This window comes from Chrysemys picta, chromosome 9 (assembly GCF_011386835.1).
Source record: "Chrysemys picta bellii isolate R12L10 chromosome 9, ASM1138683v2, whole genome shotgun sequence".
Lineage (NCBI taxonomy): Eukaryota > Metazoa > Chordata > Testudines > Emydidae > Chrysemys > Chrysemys picta.
The window spans coordinates 97,124,446-97,138,482 of NC_088799.1; positions in this window are offsets into that span (position 1 = coordinate 97,124,446).

Below are 14,037 nucleotides of genomic sequence, written 5' to 3' on the forward strand. Positions count from 1 at the left end.
CCAATGATACAAGCCCCCTTCAGAGCAGGCATGGGGAATTTGACAGCCTCCTGCTGAGCTCACTGACCCTTGACAACCTATTTCTTTCTCAACAGGCAGCACTATAACTAACAAGAAAATACAGCCTTTTATGCAGGTTTTACGTTGTCTTATTCCTGTACCAAAAAACCCTCCTGCCAAGAAAAGCGAGTGTGCTTTTTGCATTGTTTTAATTGGTGTCAAAGGATTATATTGTTTATCAATCTGATCCTGCAGATGCTTACCCTTGTGCTTAACTTTTGGCATGAGACGTTCCCATTGATTGCAAAGAGACTACTTATGCTTAAAGTTAAGTATGTGCAGAAGTGCTCACAGTATCAGAGATTGCAAACTCTGCACAAACATATAGAGCTTTGTTAATCATACAAGTCAAATTTTGTTAACTGTTATGTCAGCTTCTAGGGCATTCACTTGTCTTTCTAAGCCAGTGCCTTGTAGGAACAAAGGAACTGGCTAGTTGGATCAGACCAGTGGTCCATCTTAACCACTATGCTACCATCAATCATGGCCAATACCAACTGCTTCAGAGAAAAGAATCCTGGGCCCTGAAACTTGAGAATTTATAAAGTTCCTGGAATGTGCAGTACCTAGAAGGAGACATCTTTCTTAGGATCCTCAATTTAAGTTCAGTTATATATAAATTGGGCCATTCGGCTGAAATTGTTTAAATGCAAATATTATCCCATTTAAAATGGATCTCAGAAGCTTAAACTGGCCACATCTCATGAAAAGCAGGTATTCTCTCTAATCCCAGCACTGGTTTGCCATCCATTCCCTCTAACAGTCCCATCCAAAGCCCACTGAAATCATGGGAAGCTGCTGAATTCTGTGTCAACATCCTACCGTCTATTCCAGAAATCAGCTGCCTGGATCCCTCCTCCAATTCAGTGTATGAATTCAAACTTAGTACCCACTGGAAACTGCTTGCCACTATCTGTTAACTGACACATCTTCCAGAGTGGATTTGTCATATCCCTTATCATCACTGAACCCGTGACATTCCCCACAAAACGTGTGTCATGCAGTGTTGAAAATAATACTCGCTATTTGAAATACTTCTCCCGCCACTTACAACAGTATTCTATTTATGATTAAAGAATCTGTTTCTTTGGTTGTTTTAAACTGTCCCTTACACTAGTGGAGGCAAGGTTGGCTTCTTTTACAGATTACTCTGAGAGAAATATCTGAAGATTGTACATTGTATGTATTTGTATCAATTGACAAATAATTTATAATGATGTAGGTTCTGATTCAGCAAAGTGCTTAAGCACATGTTTAATTTTAAGCATGTGCATAAGTTGCTTTGACTTCACTTGGACTTCAGCACACGCTTAAGTGCTTTGCTGAACGGAGAGCGGAAAGACTATACTGTAACACACTGGGGACGAGGAGCATAGCCTTCAACTTAAAGTTGGCATTTCCTGACTGGGTAGTTGACTTCTCAGCTTTAACATTGTTTTCAAGCAGAGTACACATAGTAGTGGAAAATCACTTCATTTCACTGACCACTGAAATGCAACCATCTCTGTGAGCAGAGTCTGACACATTTTACTAGTCCTAGGAACACTATACAACAGTCTAGGAAGGATGTGCAGAATAATGTATCCAGCCGAAACTACAAGGGAAATGTAGGTTAGCCAAAATGTAATTACCTTAGTAAAAATGTACAGCACAGAAGTAAATTAATATCTAGATTTAACATTAATGTAAATTATGCATCTGCTCTGGGAAAAGAATGTATCCCCTTACATTTAATTACATTTTATCAAATGTGATTTATATATAAACATGTATGCCTATACTCAAATTAGCATAAAGTAGATATTTTACTTGAAGGCAAAATTAGTAGGGGTCTTACACTGCAGTAAGCACACATCTATAAACAAAGACTGTGGGACAACTCCTCAGTCCTGCTAAATCCCCTTTGCTCAATTCTGGCAGCACAAAGCAGACTTATAATTCAATTCTACAGAGCACTTAAACTTGTGCTTAACTTCAAGCTTCTGACTAGTCCCACTGAAGCCAAGAGTGTTTTGCTGTATCACAGAAATGTAGGACTGGAAAGGATCTCAAGAGGTCATCTAGTCCAGCCCCCTACTCTGAGGCAGGACTAAGTATTATCTAGATCATCCCTCACAGGTGTTTGTCTAGCCTGCTCTTAAAAACCACCAATGATGGAGAGTCTACAATTTGTTCCAGTGCCTACCTAGTCTTATAGTTAGGAAGTTTTCCCTAATGTCTAACCTAAATCACTTCTTGTCCTGTTCTCAGTGGGTAAAGAGAACAATTTATCACCCTCCTCTTAATAGCCACCTTTTATGTACTTGAAGACTGTTATCATGTCCCTGCTTAGTCTTCTCTACTCCAGTCTAAACAACCCAATTTTTTTCAATCTTTCCTCATAGAGACATAGATCATGTTTGTTGCTGTCCTCTGGACTTTCTCCAATTTGTCCATAGCTTTCCCAAAGTGTGGTGCTCAGAACTGGACACAGCTGAGGCCCTATCAGTGCTGAGCAGAGTGGAAGAATTCCTTCTTGTGTCTTGCTTACAACACTCCTGCTAACACATCCCAGAATGATGTTCACTTTTTTTTTTTTTGCAACAGTACTACAGGCCTTTTACGGAAGCTGCAGATTCCCCTGAGGTGACAAGTGGTATAAAGCTGCCATCTTGATAAACATTCAGCAAATGAGTATGAGAAATGACAGGGAATAGATCTTTAGGGCCAGATCCTGCATTTTCTGAGCTGCCTAAACCAAATGGAATGTTGAGGTGTACAAGGAATGAAAAACCAGAGCCTCTGTTATTTGTCACCCCGTGTAGGAACTATAGAGAGTGGTGCTGACAGCAGCCCACTAGGACTTGCAGGTGATTCCCTGCAATTTACACAAGTTTGTTATCACGTAGATCGTTAGCAGGATAACATCAAAGAAGAGAAAAGATGAATGTGTGTGTGAGAGAGAGATGGTTACAGTGGTGAGATGATGACAAAGGGGAGAAAATTGTAGCCTCTACTGACAGAATGGATTAAAATGATTTGAGCGGGGGAAAGGGATACATATTTGAGAGCGTACATTATCTTTTTATCCAGAAGAAAACATCCAAAGGGACACTTGTAAATGGTATTAGAGGCAGAGTGACTTTTAAAACCACATGGTAATTACAACAAAGGACATTTTAAATGTTACTTTGTTTTCAAGTACATGAAAGGTGTGATCTGCAGTTCTAATGTACATATCGGGGATTATTTCATTAGGTACACTGGCCTGCCACTACATGGGTTTCATTTGCAGAGGCCTTAATCCTAGTTTACATTTGGGAATAACTCTAATTCACCAATCAGCAGCTAGCAATGGTTGCAGTTGCACTCGAGTTGACCCCTACGCACAGATGAAACAAGCCAAAGTTTGCACTGATTCAACTAATCAAGGTTAACTTGTGCCCCTAGGCTTAATATGAGCAAATGTCTTCACTCAGAGGTCAGCATCAAAACAACTACACCAATTGCTGGCCATCAACTTGGCATCGGGGGCTTGATTGATTCCAATGGATGCTGTTTTTAGAAAATTCCTGAAGTCCATCAAGTTCAAGGATGCAAACCCCAGAAGCAGAAATATACTGAGGCCACCTTAAATAACAATGAAACCTATAGATCAGATCCTCAGTGTGAATAGCTCCACTGAAGTCAATGGAATTTCACTTATTTACACCAGCGGAGGATCTGGGACTTTATTTGAACTGAGCGGTAAAATATGTTCCCTTAACAGTTCCCAGAAATCAACAAAGAGTCCTGTGGCACCTTAAAGACTAACAGATGTATTGGAGCATAAGCTTGTGTGGGTGAATGCCCACTTCGTCAGACACATGTAATGGAAATTTCCAGAGGCAGGTATAAATATGCAGGCAAGAATCAGTCTGGAGATAATGAGGTTCGTTCAATCAGGGAGGGTGAGGTGCTCTGCTAGCAGTTGAGGTGTCAACACCAAGGGAGGAGAAACTGCATTTGTAGTTGGCTAGCCATTCACAGTCTTTGTTTAATCTTGATCTGATGGTGTCAAATTTGCAAATGAACTGAAGCTCAGCAGTTTCTCTTTGAAGTCCAGTCCTGACGTTTTTCTGCTGTAAGATGGCAACCTTTACATCTGCTATTGTGTGGCCAGGGAGGTTGAAGTAGTCTCCTACAGGTTTTTGTATACTGCCATTCCTAATATCTGACTTGTGTCCATTTATCCTTTTACATAGGGATTGTCCAGTTTGGCTGATATACATAGCAGAGGGGCATTTCTGGCACATGATGGCGTATATAACATTGGTGGACGTGCAGGTGAATGAACCGGTGATGTTGTAGCTGATCTGGTTAGGTCCTGTGATGGTGTCGCTGGTGTAGATATGTGGGCAGAGATGGCATTGAGGATTGTTGCATGGATTGCAATACATCTGTTAGTCTTTAAGGTGCCAAAGGACTCTTTGTTGCTTTTTACAGATCCAGACTAACACGGCTACCCCTCTGATACTTAGTTCCCAGAAATGCTCATCCACCTGCACATGGCTGAACCTCATAAACTGGCAGGTGGATCCATTTAAGTCAACAACAACTTAATATAGACATTTGAAGAATGAAACATCCCTTCATTTGAGGAAAAAGTAAAACACAATCTTCAAATCAGGGCAATGATAAGTTATCTGCCATGTAGTTTGGACAGAATAGCATTCTTGGGTCTGGGCACTGTAGGGTCCTCTTATATGAAATTGTCAGGAATTTTTCTTGACAGATTAGACGGTCCTCAAACCATGCTTTCACAAATTCCATATAAAGGCTTCGAACTGATATGCATACTCACCAAGATAGACTAGGATACTTGTAAAATATAATATTCTGCCATAAAATGAAATATTGATACAGCAGTAGGACAAACAAACAGAGGGAGAAGATATAACCCCGGGGGCATCAGATGAACAGTACAATAAGAAAGACAGAGCAACGTGCAGGTGGATAACTTTTCATTGAATCTTGACACCATGAACTGAAAATAACCTGAGGATGTTCAGTTAATCAGTATGCTTCTCTATCCCATGGGTGGAATCATGCAAAAAAAAAAAAAAAAAACCTAGCAAGTCTCGGGATAGAACTTCATACCTGTAGCCACTCATGGGTTTTACCAAAGGAAAAGGGCAGTAGATTATTGCTAAAATAATAACTAAAAGAGTGGGCCAAATACTCAGTTGATGTAATTCAGCAGAGCCCCACTGAAGTCAATTCAGCTATGCTTATGTTGACTCTAAAGAGAGGCCGAGAAAGATTTTAAGGTTTGCCAAGGAACAAGACTCTCATGATGCTTCGCAGTTAAGATGACGCTAACTGTAAAGAGGGCAATTTTACCGAGAAGTAGCCCTTAGCATATCTTGAAAACTGTTGTAGGAGATATCTTAGCAATGTACTAACCTGAAAATATGAAATGAATAAAAGGGCATAAATAATGACTACCCAACAGGTGTCGAGACAATTGGAAAGTTGCAACGAAACTGGTAACCTAGAAATTAGCCGAAGATAAGAACTGTGTTCCAAAAAGAGGAAATAGATAAGGACCAGAATGATACACAATAAAGGTAACAAGAGTATATTTGCCCCTAAATCATGAGAAGAGTAAGACCATCAGCAGACTGACCACAGGCTGTCAGAGAACTATGGGGAAGGTTGGTATGGTATGCCTGTCTGCACATGTGCCGTATTCACTAACTGTTACATCGATAAATCTCATCACAGCTAATTTATCCAAGGTTTGTTATTATTAAACTAATCTAAACATATAATCACAGTTACATTTTTAATCAATTAATTGGCTAGTGATTATTAGCAAATTATTGATCGTTAAGTATTGATTATCCTCCTGTTTGCACCAGCTGAAGCTGCTACCACGCACATAGCAAAGCAGACATTGGCAAAGATAAAACCAATCATTCAAAGTCTCAGTTGCTTCTCAATATATGTTCCCAGACCTCTGAAAATAGCCTAAGAAAAATCTCTCTTATTCAAGCTGATCTCTCCCTTTAGCCTGAGCAGTCTCTGCAGTCAAACATTAGAAAGCAATGCATCTTGAGCCAGTAGCATTTCAATAAGGCTGCTGACAGGGTGCAAACTGTATTGTCAATGCTTGCAGCAATTTAATCTTTTACTACCATATTAGTGAATTTATGCAGGGCACTAATCATTTTAAAGTGAAGGCAAAAATGGCAGAATACTCTGCATCCTTGCTTCCCTGGATTTAGTTTAGACTGTACAATCATTAAGTAAGACTGGAGGTAAAAAGGTGTTTAGTGCTTCCTATAATGTTCTGAGTGCCTCCAAGTGATATCTGTGGTGTCGAGCATCTCTCAGGATGTACTCAGAACCCTGCAGGATTTTGATCCTGAGATTGTAAACCTTTTATGGCAGGGACTTTGACCTATTTTATTTCTGTAGAGTGCCAGACATAGTTATGATGCTTCACACATAATGATTTAGGCTCAAACGTTCCTTTCCGTTCTTGAGTAGATTAGCACCTTCTCAGTCATAAGCAGCCAACGATGCTATGCTCTGATGTGTAAGTGTTTGACTCTGTTGGTATCTTGCCAAATTAGCAACTGCCATTGTGCACATGTAACACTGGCCATCCTGAATGTCACTTGGGATTGAATCCAGGATCTCCTGTGTTAAGAGCATAAGCATCTACAGCTTCAGCTAAAGGATTAAGGCCTGGAGTTTCACAACTATTGAGGCACTTAATGCCAATGGATATCAAGGTACCTCAGATGCTATTTTTGGCTACCCAGAAACTTCCCAGTTGCTGGTATGCTGCACACCACAGCCAATAAGAATTCACAATCACAGTGAAGGGAAACCACAGACTCCTGCCTTTTCAAGCTAAAAGCCATTTTCCATTATCTGTTAACGTATGGTCCATTCTATGACACACAGTTGAGTAGTACTAAGACTACCCAGTAGAAGAGAGTTGTACACATACCTACTAGTCAGTCGATTACAATAAAAACAGCATCCACATACAGAAATATGCTAGGATGGTGGCTCTAGAACATGAACATGTTTTTAGGACCCTCATCTGGTACTGGTGTTTTGTTTTGTTTTAAATTAGGCCTATTATTTCTGTATCAGAAACATAGTTGGGTACTTTACCCTCAGGAGTCTGCATATGAAAAAATGCAGCTTTGACATTTGATATTAAGCAGCATCGGGGAACGTGCAGTTGTTCAAGTTGCTCATTCGGCTCAATGTTCCCTACACTCCTTTCCCACAAAAGAGAGATATTTGTGTGAAATGGGGCAGGACACTATTGCACTTTGGAAGGAAAGGGGGGAATTAAAGTAACCAGATAGCTGAGGGACCCATTCTTCTTTATTGAATCCTAGTGCACAGGTTCTGTTCAGGGAATGGGTGATTCATCTCTTCGGGTGCCCAACCCTCCTCTGAATAAATATTATAAAGTGTCATAGTTTTCAATATGGGAAAGCCTTGAACCTCTCTCACTTCAGTCTTTGGTATCTACTCTCCCCCAAACAGCTCAAAAGAGCACCTTAGAAAGTCACAAAGAAACAGGCAGGGAGCCCTTTTGGTACAGAATTTGATACATAAACTTGTCTGGTCAGAAAAATCTACCCAATCCTGCCATTGCCATCCAAACTGAATATTTCTTTCAGATTTCCCATAATGCTTAAGTCTGCATTTCAAGCTGTAACCTTGGGGCCAGATTTTACTCTGAAGATGGCAATGTCGTTGCCCATGTGTAACCAAGAGCATAAAAAAATTTACTCAGTAAATGAGTGGAAGAGCGGTGGGACAGAGGTAGGAGACACTGACAGATTCACTCCCAGTTTTCAAACAATCACCATCTACGTCATAGAATCATAGACTATCAGGGTTGGAAGGGACCTCAAGAGGTCATCTAGTCCAAGCCCCTGCTCAAAGCACTGTCTTTATTCACCATCTAAGCAACCACACTGAGCTACTCTGTACTGTGCCAGAAAATAATTGCATTGGATACTGTGACTATCAGGGGTGTTGCTTTCTGCAAACCAGGAGTTAAGTGTATTCTGTCTGGCAGCAAGCATATGAGTTTATTATTCTGTCACAAGCAGACAGGCAGTTGATAGTCAAAAAATTCGACACAATTGGTAGTGCATTTACAGAGGATTAAATCCATTCTTCAGATATGCTGTCCCTCATGAGACTGAAGGTCAAGTGCTTTCAGCCACCGGAAAAGTGAAATAATCCCCCCGATAGACATTGCCTGTAGAGATTTATTACTATTCTGAAAGAGAGATTAGTAGGAAAAAAATATAAGGAAAATGTCCAAAGCCCTATATTTATAGGAGATCATTTCCATGAGGATGACATCATTAAAGCCAATCAGAAAGGAAAATTTATTTCAAGCGTTCTATTTGTTGACTTCAGTTGTTCTCCAGAGCATGAATGCTTTTATACACGGTACAATAGCATTACTGATATACATTAGCTGATTGTTTGAAACCTACGTTGTTGAGTTTTTTGGCAGTTCTGAAAGACTATAAAAGTCCGCATGCGTTCATCGCCTAGGTAAAGAAATTCTAAGTTGCTAAGGTGCAATGCGTTTGTTTAAGTAGACGTACGTCTGTAGGGAAACTGAAGATACTGTGCCATGATTAGCCTTATCCATGCAAGAGGAGTATTTTGCAGAGCAGAGGTGATTTAAACAAAGAAATCTAGTGAAGATTTTCTGTGTGTGAGTCATATATTTGCTGATCCCTGTAGCATGCACAAGATATTTTAGTGAGGAATTCCACTTAACTGAACCGCTGTAGTTCCGGATCTGCATTCACAATGGGGTTGTCCTTGAGGGCAAATCAGGATCAGCAGTAGTCGAAACTGTGATGCTGGGGAAAGCCTCAGCAAAGCAATGATTTAGCTTCTAATCATGCGATAGCAAGACCTGAATCCACAGCACAGACATCCATTAAACCAAAGAGGATACATTTCTCAATGTCTGATTGAAAACGAAGAGGCTCTGACAGCTATTCTGTAGGAATTTTTTCAATTACATCACTGCCCCACCACACACAAAAAAAAGATAAAAGTCTGTTAAAATTATAAAGGATCGGATACTCATTAGGCAGACAGGAAACCCATACAGCCAGGCTCAGCCCCTTAGGCAGGGCAGAGCCATAGGCCATCTTTAGCTCCGCTCTCTGACTGGGGCAGACAGCAAATGCAGTCAGGCTCAGCAACACTCTAGAGATCAAACTCCCTGGCTGGGCAGACAAAACACTGACCATTCAGCCTAACGTAGGTAGGTTGCCACCCTGGGGTGGGGTTGGCAGCATGGGGTAGAGGGACCCAGACCCATCCTACTCCACCAAGTCCCAGCCCAGGGTCCTAATAGTGGCAGAGGGGTCAGCCACTGAGTCGGGGGGATCCAATTGAAACACTCTGACTTACGCTCTGGTTGCAACACCGGACTAAAGTCTGGTTTCCCTGGTCTCTTTCCTACCACAGTCCAGGGACAGGACTCCATAGTCCAAGGGTCCTCTGTCTCCTCGAGGTACTCTGCAGCTGACAGTCCTGGCCGACCCTAAGGGTCCTCCTCCACCGGCAGGGGTTGGCACAGCTTGGTCCCTGGTTGAAGCAGTTTGGTCCCTGGTCCAGGAGCCAGTGGCAAGGCAGAGGCATCTGACTCCTTCCCTGTCTCTGCCCCAACTGAGCTGAAGGCCCTGCCTCTTATAGTTCCTGTTCTGCCCCTCAGTTTCCGGCGCGAGGTGCAGGCCTGGCCTGGTTCCACCCTGCAGGGGGCAGAGAGTGGTCCCTCCCCCTGAGGCTTGGAGGGAGGCCATTCTGCCCCACTACACAGTGACAGATTAACTTAAGAAAATAAACTGCAAGAAATCACTAGCATCAATACATTTCTGATCTTCCTTCTCCTAATCTTCTTATCCCATCCCCCTTCCAAACCAACCAGTAATTTCCTGGATCTTGTTCTGCTAGGAATGTCACAAGGAGAATAGGGTGCCCTCCATCATGTGTAGGAAGTAGTGCAGATAACAAGGAGACTTCCACCTATAGGAAGCGGGGCTGGAAGAGCATGACTCTTTGGGAAGCCACCGCCGTATCCTCTCCCTATTGTTAAGTATGGTATCTGTCATCTTTCAGTAATTCTTAAACCTAAAAATATTGCTTAGGACATTTGTTTGCTCTTCTGGTCTCAAACTCAGTCAGTTTCTGCAGCAGATTCTGACATTCTCCTGTTTGCTGGCTGAACTCATTCTGTCATGAAAGGTCAGAAAGTAGACTCCTTTAGAATGTCAATAGGTGTTTAAAGTATTCCACCTCTACAAGGATTTCTTCTGCTTTAAAATACCAAATGTTGATTTAGAGAGCATTAACTTTCTGCTATGCAACTTGAACCCGCAAATACAGCATTTCATTTTGCTCATCCACTCTGATGTATATAAGTGGTCCAGGGGGTCGCTTTGAGCATTAACAATTCACAAGGAAAGCCGATACAGATTGCATTTATGTACGCCTACAACGGTAGTTCCATGAGATGTAGATTTTGGTGCTGCTGCTGCCTTTATTCGTGTTTTAACACATATGTTTGTTGAACAAAGCTGTTGGGCCCTGGTCTCAGTTACTTTCTGGCCCCTTTACACTGCCAGAGTGGTGTAGACGGTCTTGGTATTAATGAGACTCAGACCCATTGGTTAATTTTCCACAGAAAAAATGGGAGTCTTGTTTCCTTGGATGTGATTATCTCCATGCCACGAGTAAGGGGAAGGCATTAAGGAGGAAGTGGAGTGGACTCATCAGTGCAAGAACAAAATGAGGAAGACTCAGAGACTGTGGCCTTTTAATGGTACCATGGCAGGACACCGGAACACACCTAAAATTGCCTAAAAATCTCAGAGGAATTACTTCTACTTTAATGACGTGGAGCAGAATTTAGCCCTGTACACCCATTGAACGTAATTTTGAATATGACTTTACAGGTTCTATTTATTGCATTGCCTATTATTTAATAAATAGTATTAAAAGGGTTCCAACAGAAAGTATTGTGATGTATGCCTGTTAAATTGAGGTTGAGCATCCAATATTATTTATTAAACTTAACTCTGCATTTCCTGACTTTGGAATGCTTGGTTGATTCCTCACCCAGATTTCTTAAAACTGAGAAAGAAAAAGAAAGTAAGAGAGAAAGACAGACAGACAGACAGAAAGAAATCCTTATAACAACCCCTCCCCCCAAATTTTAGTGTTTTCATTCTCATCTTTTACATTGCTTTAGTGCTTGAAGTTTTTGCATGAAATTGACATTTTAAAGTACAACTTTACCTTTATTCCAGTATACACTGACCCACTCAGTTAATCGCGTCAACCAAATAAAACAACGATAAATCGTAAACTAGGTCACATCTAAAACTCAAACATTCTAAGGTCTAGAATGAGCGAAGAAACCGATCGGAAAATTCCACTGCGTGTGTCTGAAAAAAAGTTCAATGTGCATAATTTTAAAGCTCCCTAGCCTATTTTCTCCAGACAGAACTTGTTCCTGAGATCCTAACGAGAGTGACAAAACAAGACAACTGTGAAAAAAATGAGTGCATGAGATCAAATAGGTTTTTTGTTTGCTTAATTGTCTAGTGCATTTGTTTAAGAACATAGGAACATAAGACTGGCCAGACTGGGTCAGACCAATGGTCCGCCAAGCCCACTATCCTGTCTTCCGACAGTGGCCAGTGCCTGATGCTTCACAGGGAATGAAGAGAACACAGCAATCATTGAGAGATCCATCCCCTGTCATCCAGTCCTAGCTTCTGGCAGTCAGAGACTTGGGGACACTCAGGTCATAGAGTTGCATCCCTGACCATCTTGGCTAAATAATCATTGATGGAACTATCCTCCATGAACTTATCGAATACTTTTTTAACCAAGTTATACTTTTGGCCTTCACAATATCCCCTGGCAATGAGTTCCACAGGTTGCCTGTCCGTTATGTGAAGAAGTACTTCCTTATGTCTGTTTCAAACCTCCTGCATATTGTGTGTTCTTTTAAAAAACACAGGATTGAAAAATACTGAACTGGAACTGATTTTGCTGGAAAAAAAACAGCAGCAAAAAACTTTGGGCTCAAGCATGGAAAAGTTCATCCCAAGAGAAATTTGTTTGTGAGGTTAGGAGCAACTGAAAAGGAAGTTTCTGGTGGAAGTTGCATTTCCAACTTCACTTTCTATTTGATAAAAGAGATGAGAGAAAGATATGTCAATATACACTGTAGTAAAAAAAAAAACAAGCAATAGATTTAATAAAGGACTAATTTTCAAACACTGTTTCAGTTCACCATATCAGGGGCTGTTGCTTTTACCCAAAAGCATTTAAATTAAAACATTTTTGCTTATTTCCAGTCTTCCCCCCTGCAATAACAGATAACGAGAACAGCTTATTAGCCTCCCTATCTATTAGTATGCCATATGTATGCTGTGCTCCAGCTGTCATGTTAAAAATGCATAAGGATACATTAAAAACGGCATAGACTTTTGGGTGATAATCAGATAATCTTCTCAGGAAAATATTATTTAAAATGATCATCTTTTCCACACATTACGTATCTGTAATGCAGCTGAAGTAAAGGACAGAGTCCTTCCCTAGTGACTGCACTGTGATGCGGTGAGAAGGCTTGTGTGCTTCTGTGACCATAAGAGCCAGGCTGCAGGAGTGCTAACTCCGGATAGGGCCCCCAAGCCAATTAGATCAAAGGGTAGGGACCAGATGTAAAGCAGTCCACTAGCCTCCAGGCTGGGGACTGAAAAATAGGCCAACAACCTATCCTTGTAAAATCGTTAAGTTATAGATACACCCCAAGGGAGCCATTCTGGCAACCAGCATGATAGACAGGGATGGGAGAGCCTTATTTGTACCTTAAGCCATGTCTGATGGCACGGGAAGGATTCAGATTCAGCCAGGACAGTGTTCTACATTTTGCTAGATACACTTGACCGAGATTCTTTGTCTCATTATAATGAACAATATTTCTCAATAGAAATTGATGCAAAAGACTAGGCCAGATCCTCAATATGTATAACCAGGAGTAACTCAAGTGATTTACACCAGCTGAGGAATGGCCCAATGAAGAGGCTTCCTCCACCCGCCATTCCCAAGATTGGCGGAGTCTAATGAAATGCAGAGTAGATTGCGTTTGCAGGTGGTGAGGCTGCCACAGGTCAAAGTGCCCATAGCACCAGATACGGCCAGGAGCACCTGACATCTGAAGTAAAAAAGAAAGTGGGGTGCAAAGGTGAAAATGGTATTGAAATCAGCCAAGCAACACAATGGTAGCTGAGCATCCCCATAAAGGCCTCCCACAACACTTAGGGGTAGCTCCGGAAGAAAGGCAGAGTCAGAAGCCAATGGGGAATGTAGCAAGATTGCGCCACTATTGGCAGAAGGGAGAGCATGAGTCCCAGGGATGAAGCCAACCCAAACGACCACACTATGTACATGCTATGTGTGTCCTGGACACTATAGTTTACATTTGCATCTGATTGGCTTATTAATCTTTCATGCTATGCGCCTGTCTCTACTATGGACACAACTATGTCCCGCTCATTGTACCCTGTGGCCACGCCTACCTTTGCTGTGTCTTGACACACTATTTTTTCCCCTTTTTTATGTGTGTGCACCGTTGCTACCCTCTCCAGCAATGGCTCTGACCTTGTCTGAGAGCAGCATTCCAGCACTGGCCTTTGGAGCACTTTTGTACTTAGCAGGTGGTTAATTTTTTTTGGCTGCTGCATGCCATAAAAGGGACAGGATGTCAGGCCTCAAGAAATCACAAGGAATGAAGTCAGGCTGGATGATCAGGCTTATTGTCTGCAGGTCAGGTAACAGCTGAATCTTTCTCTCGCAAACTTGCAGAGCAGCCCGTGTGATCACTGAGAGGCAGCCTGGTGCTGTAGATAGAACAGCAGAGTGGTTGCC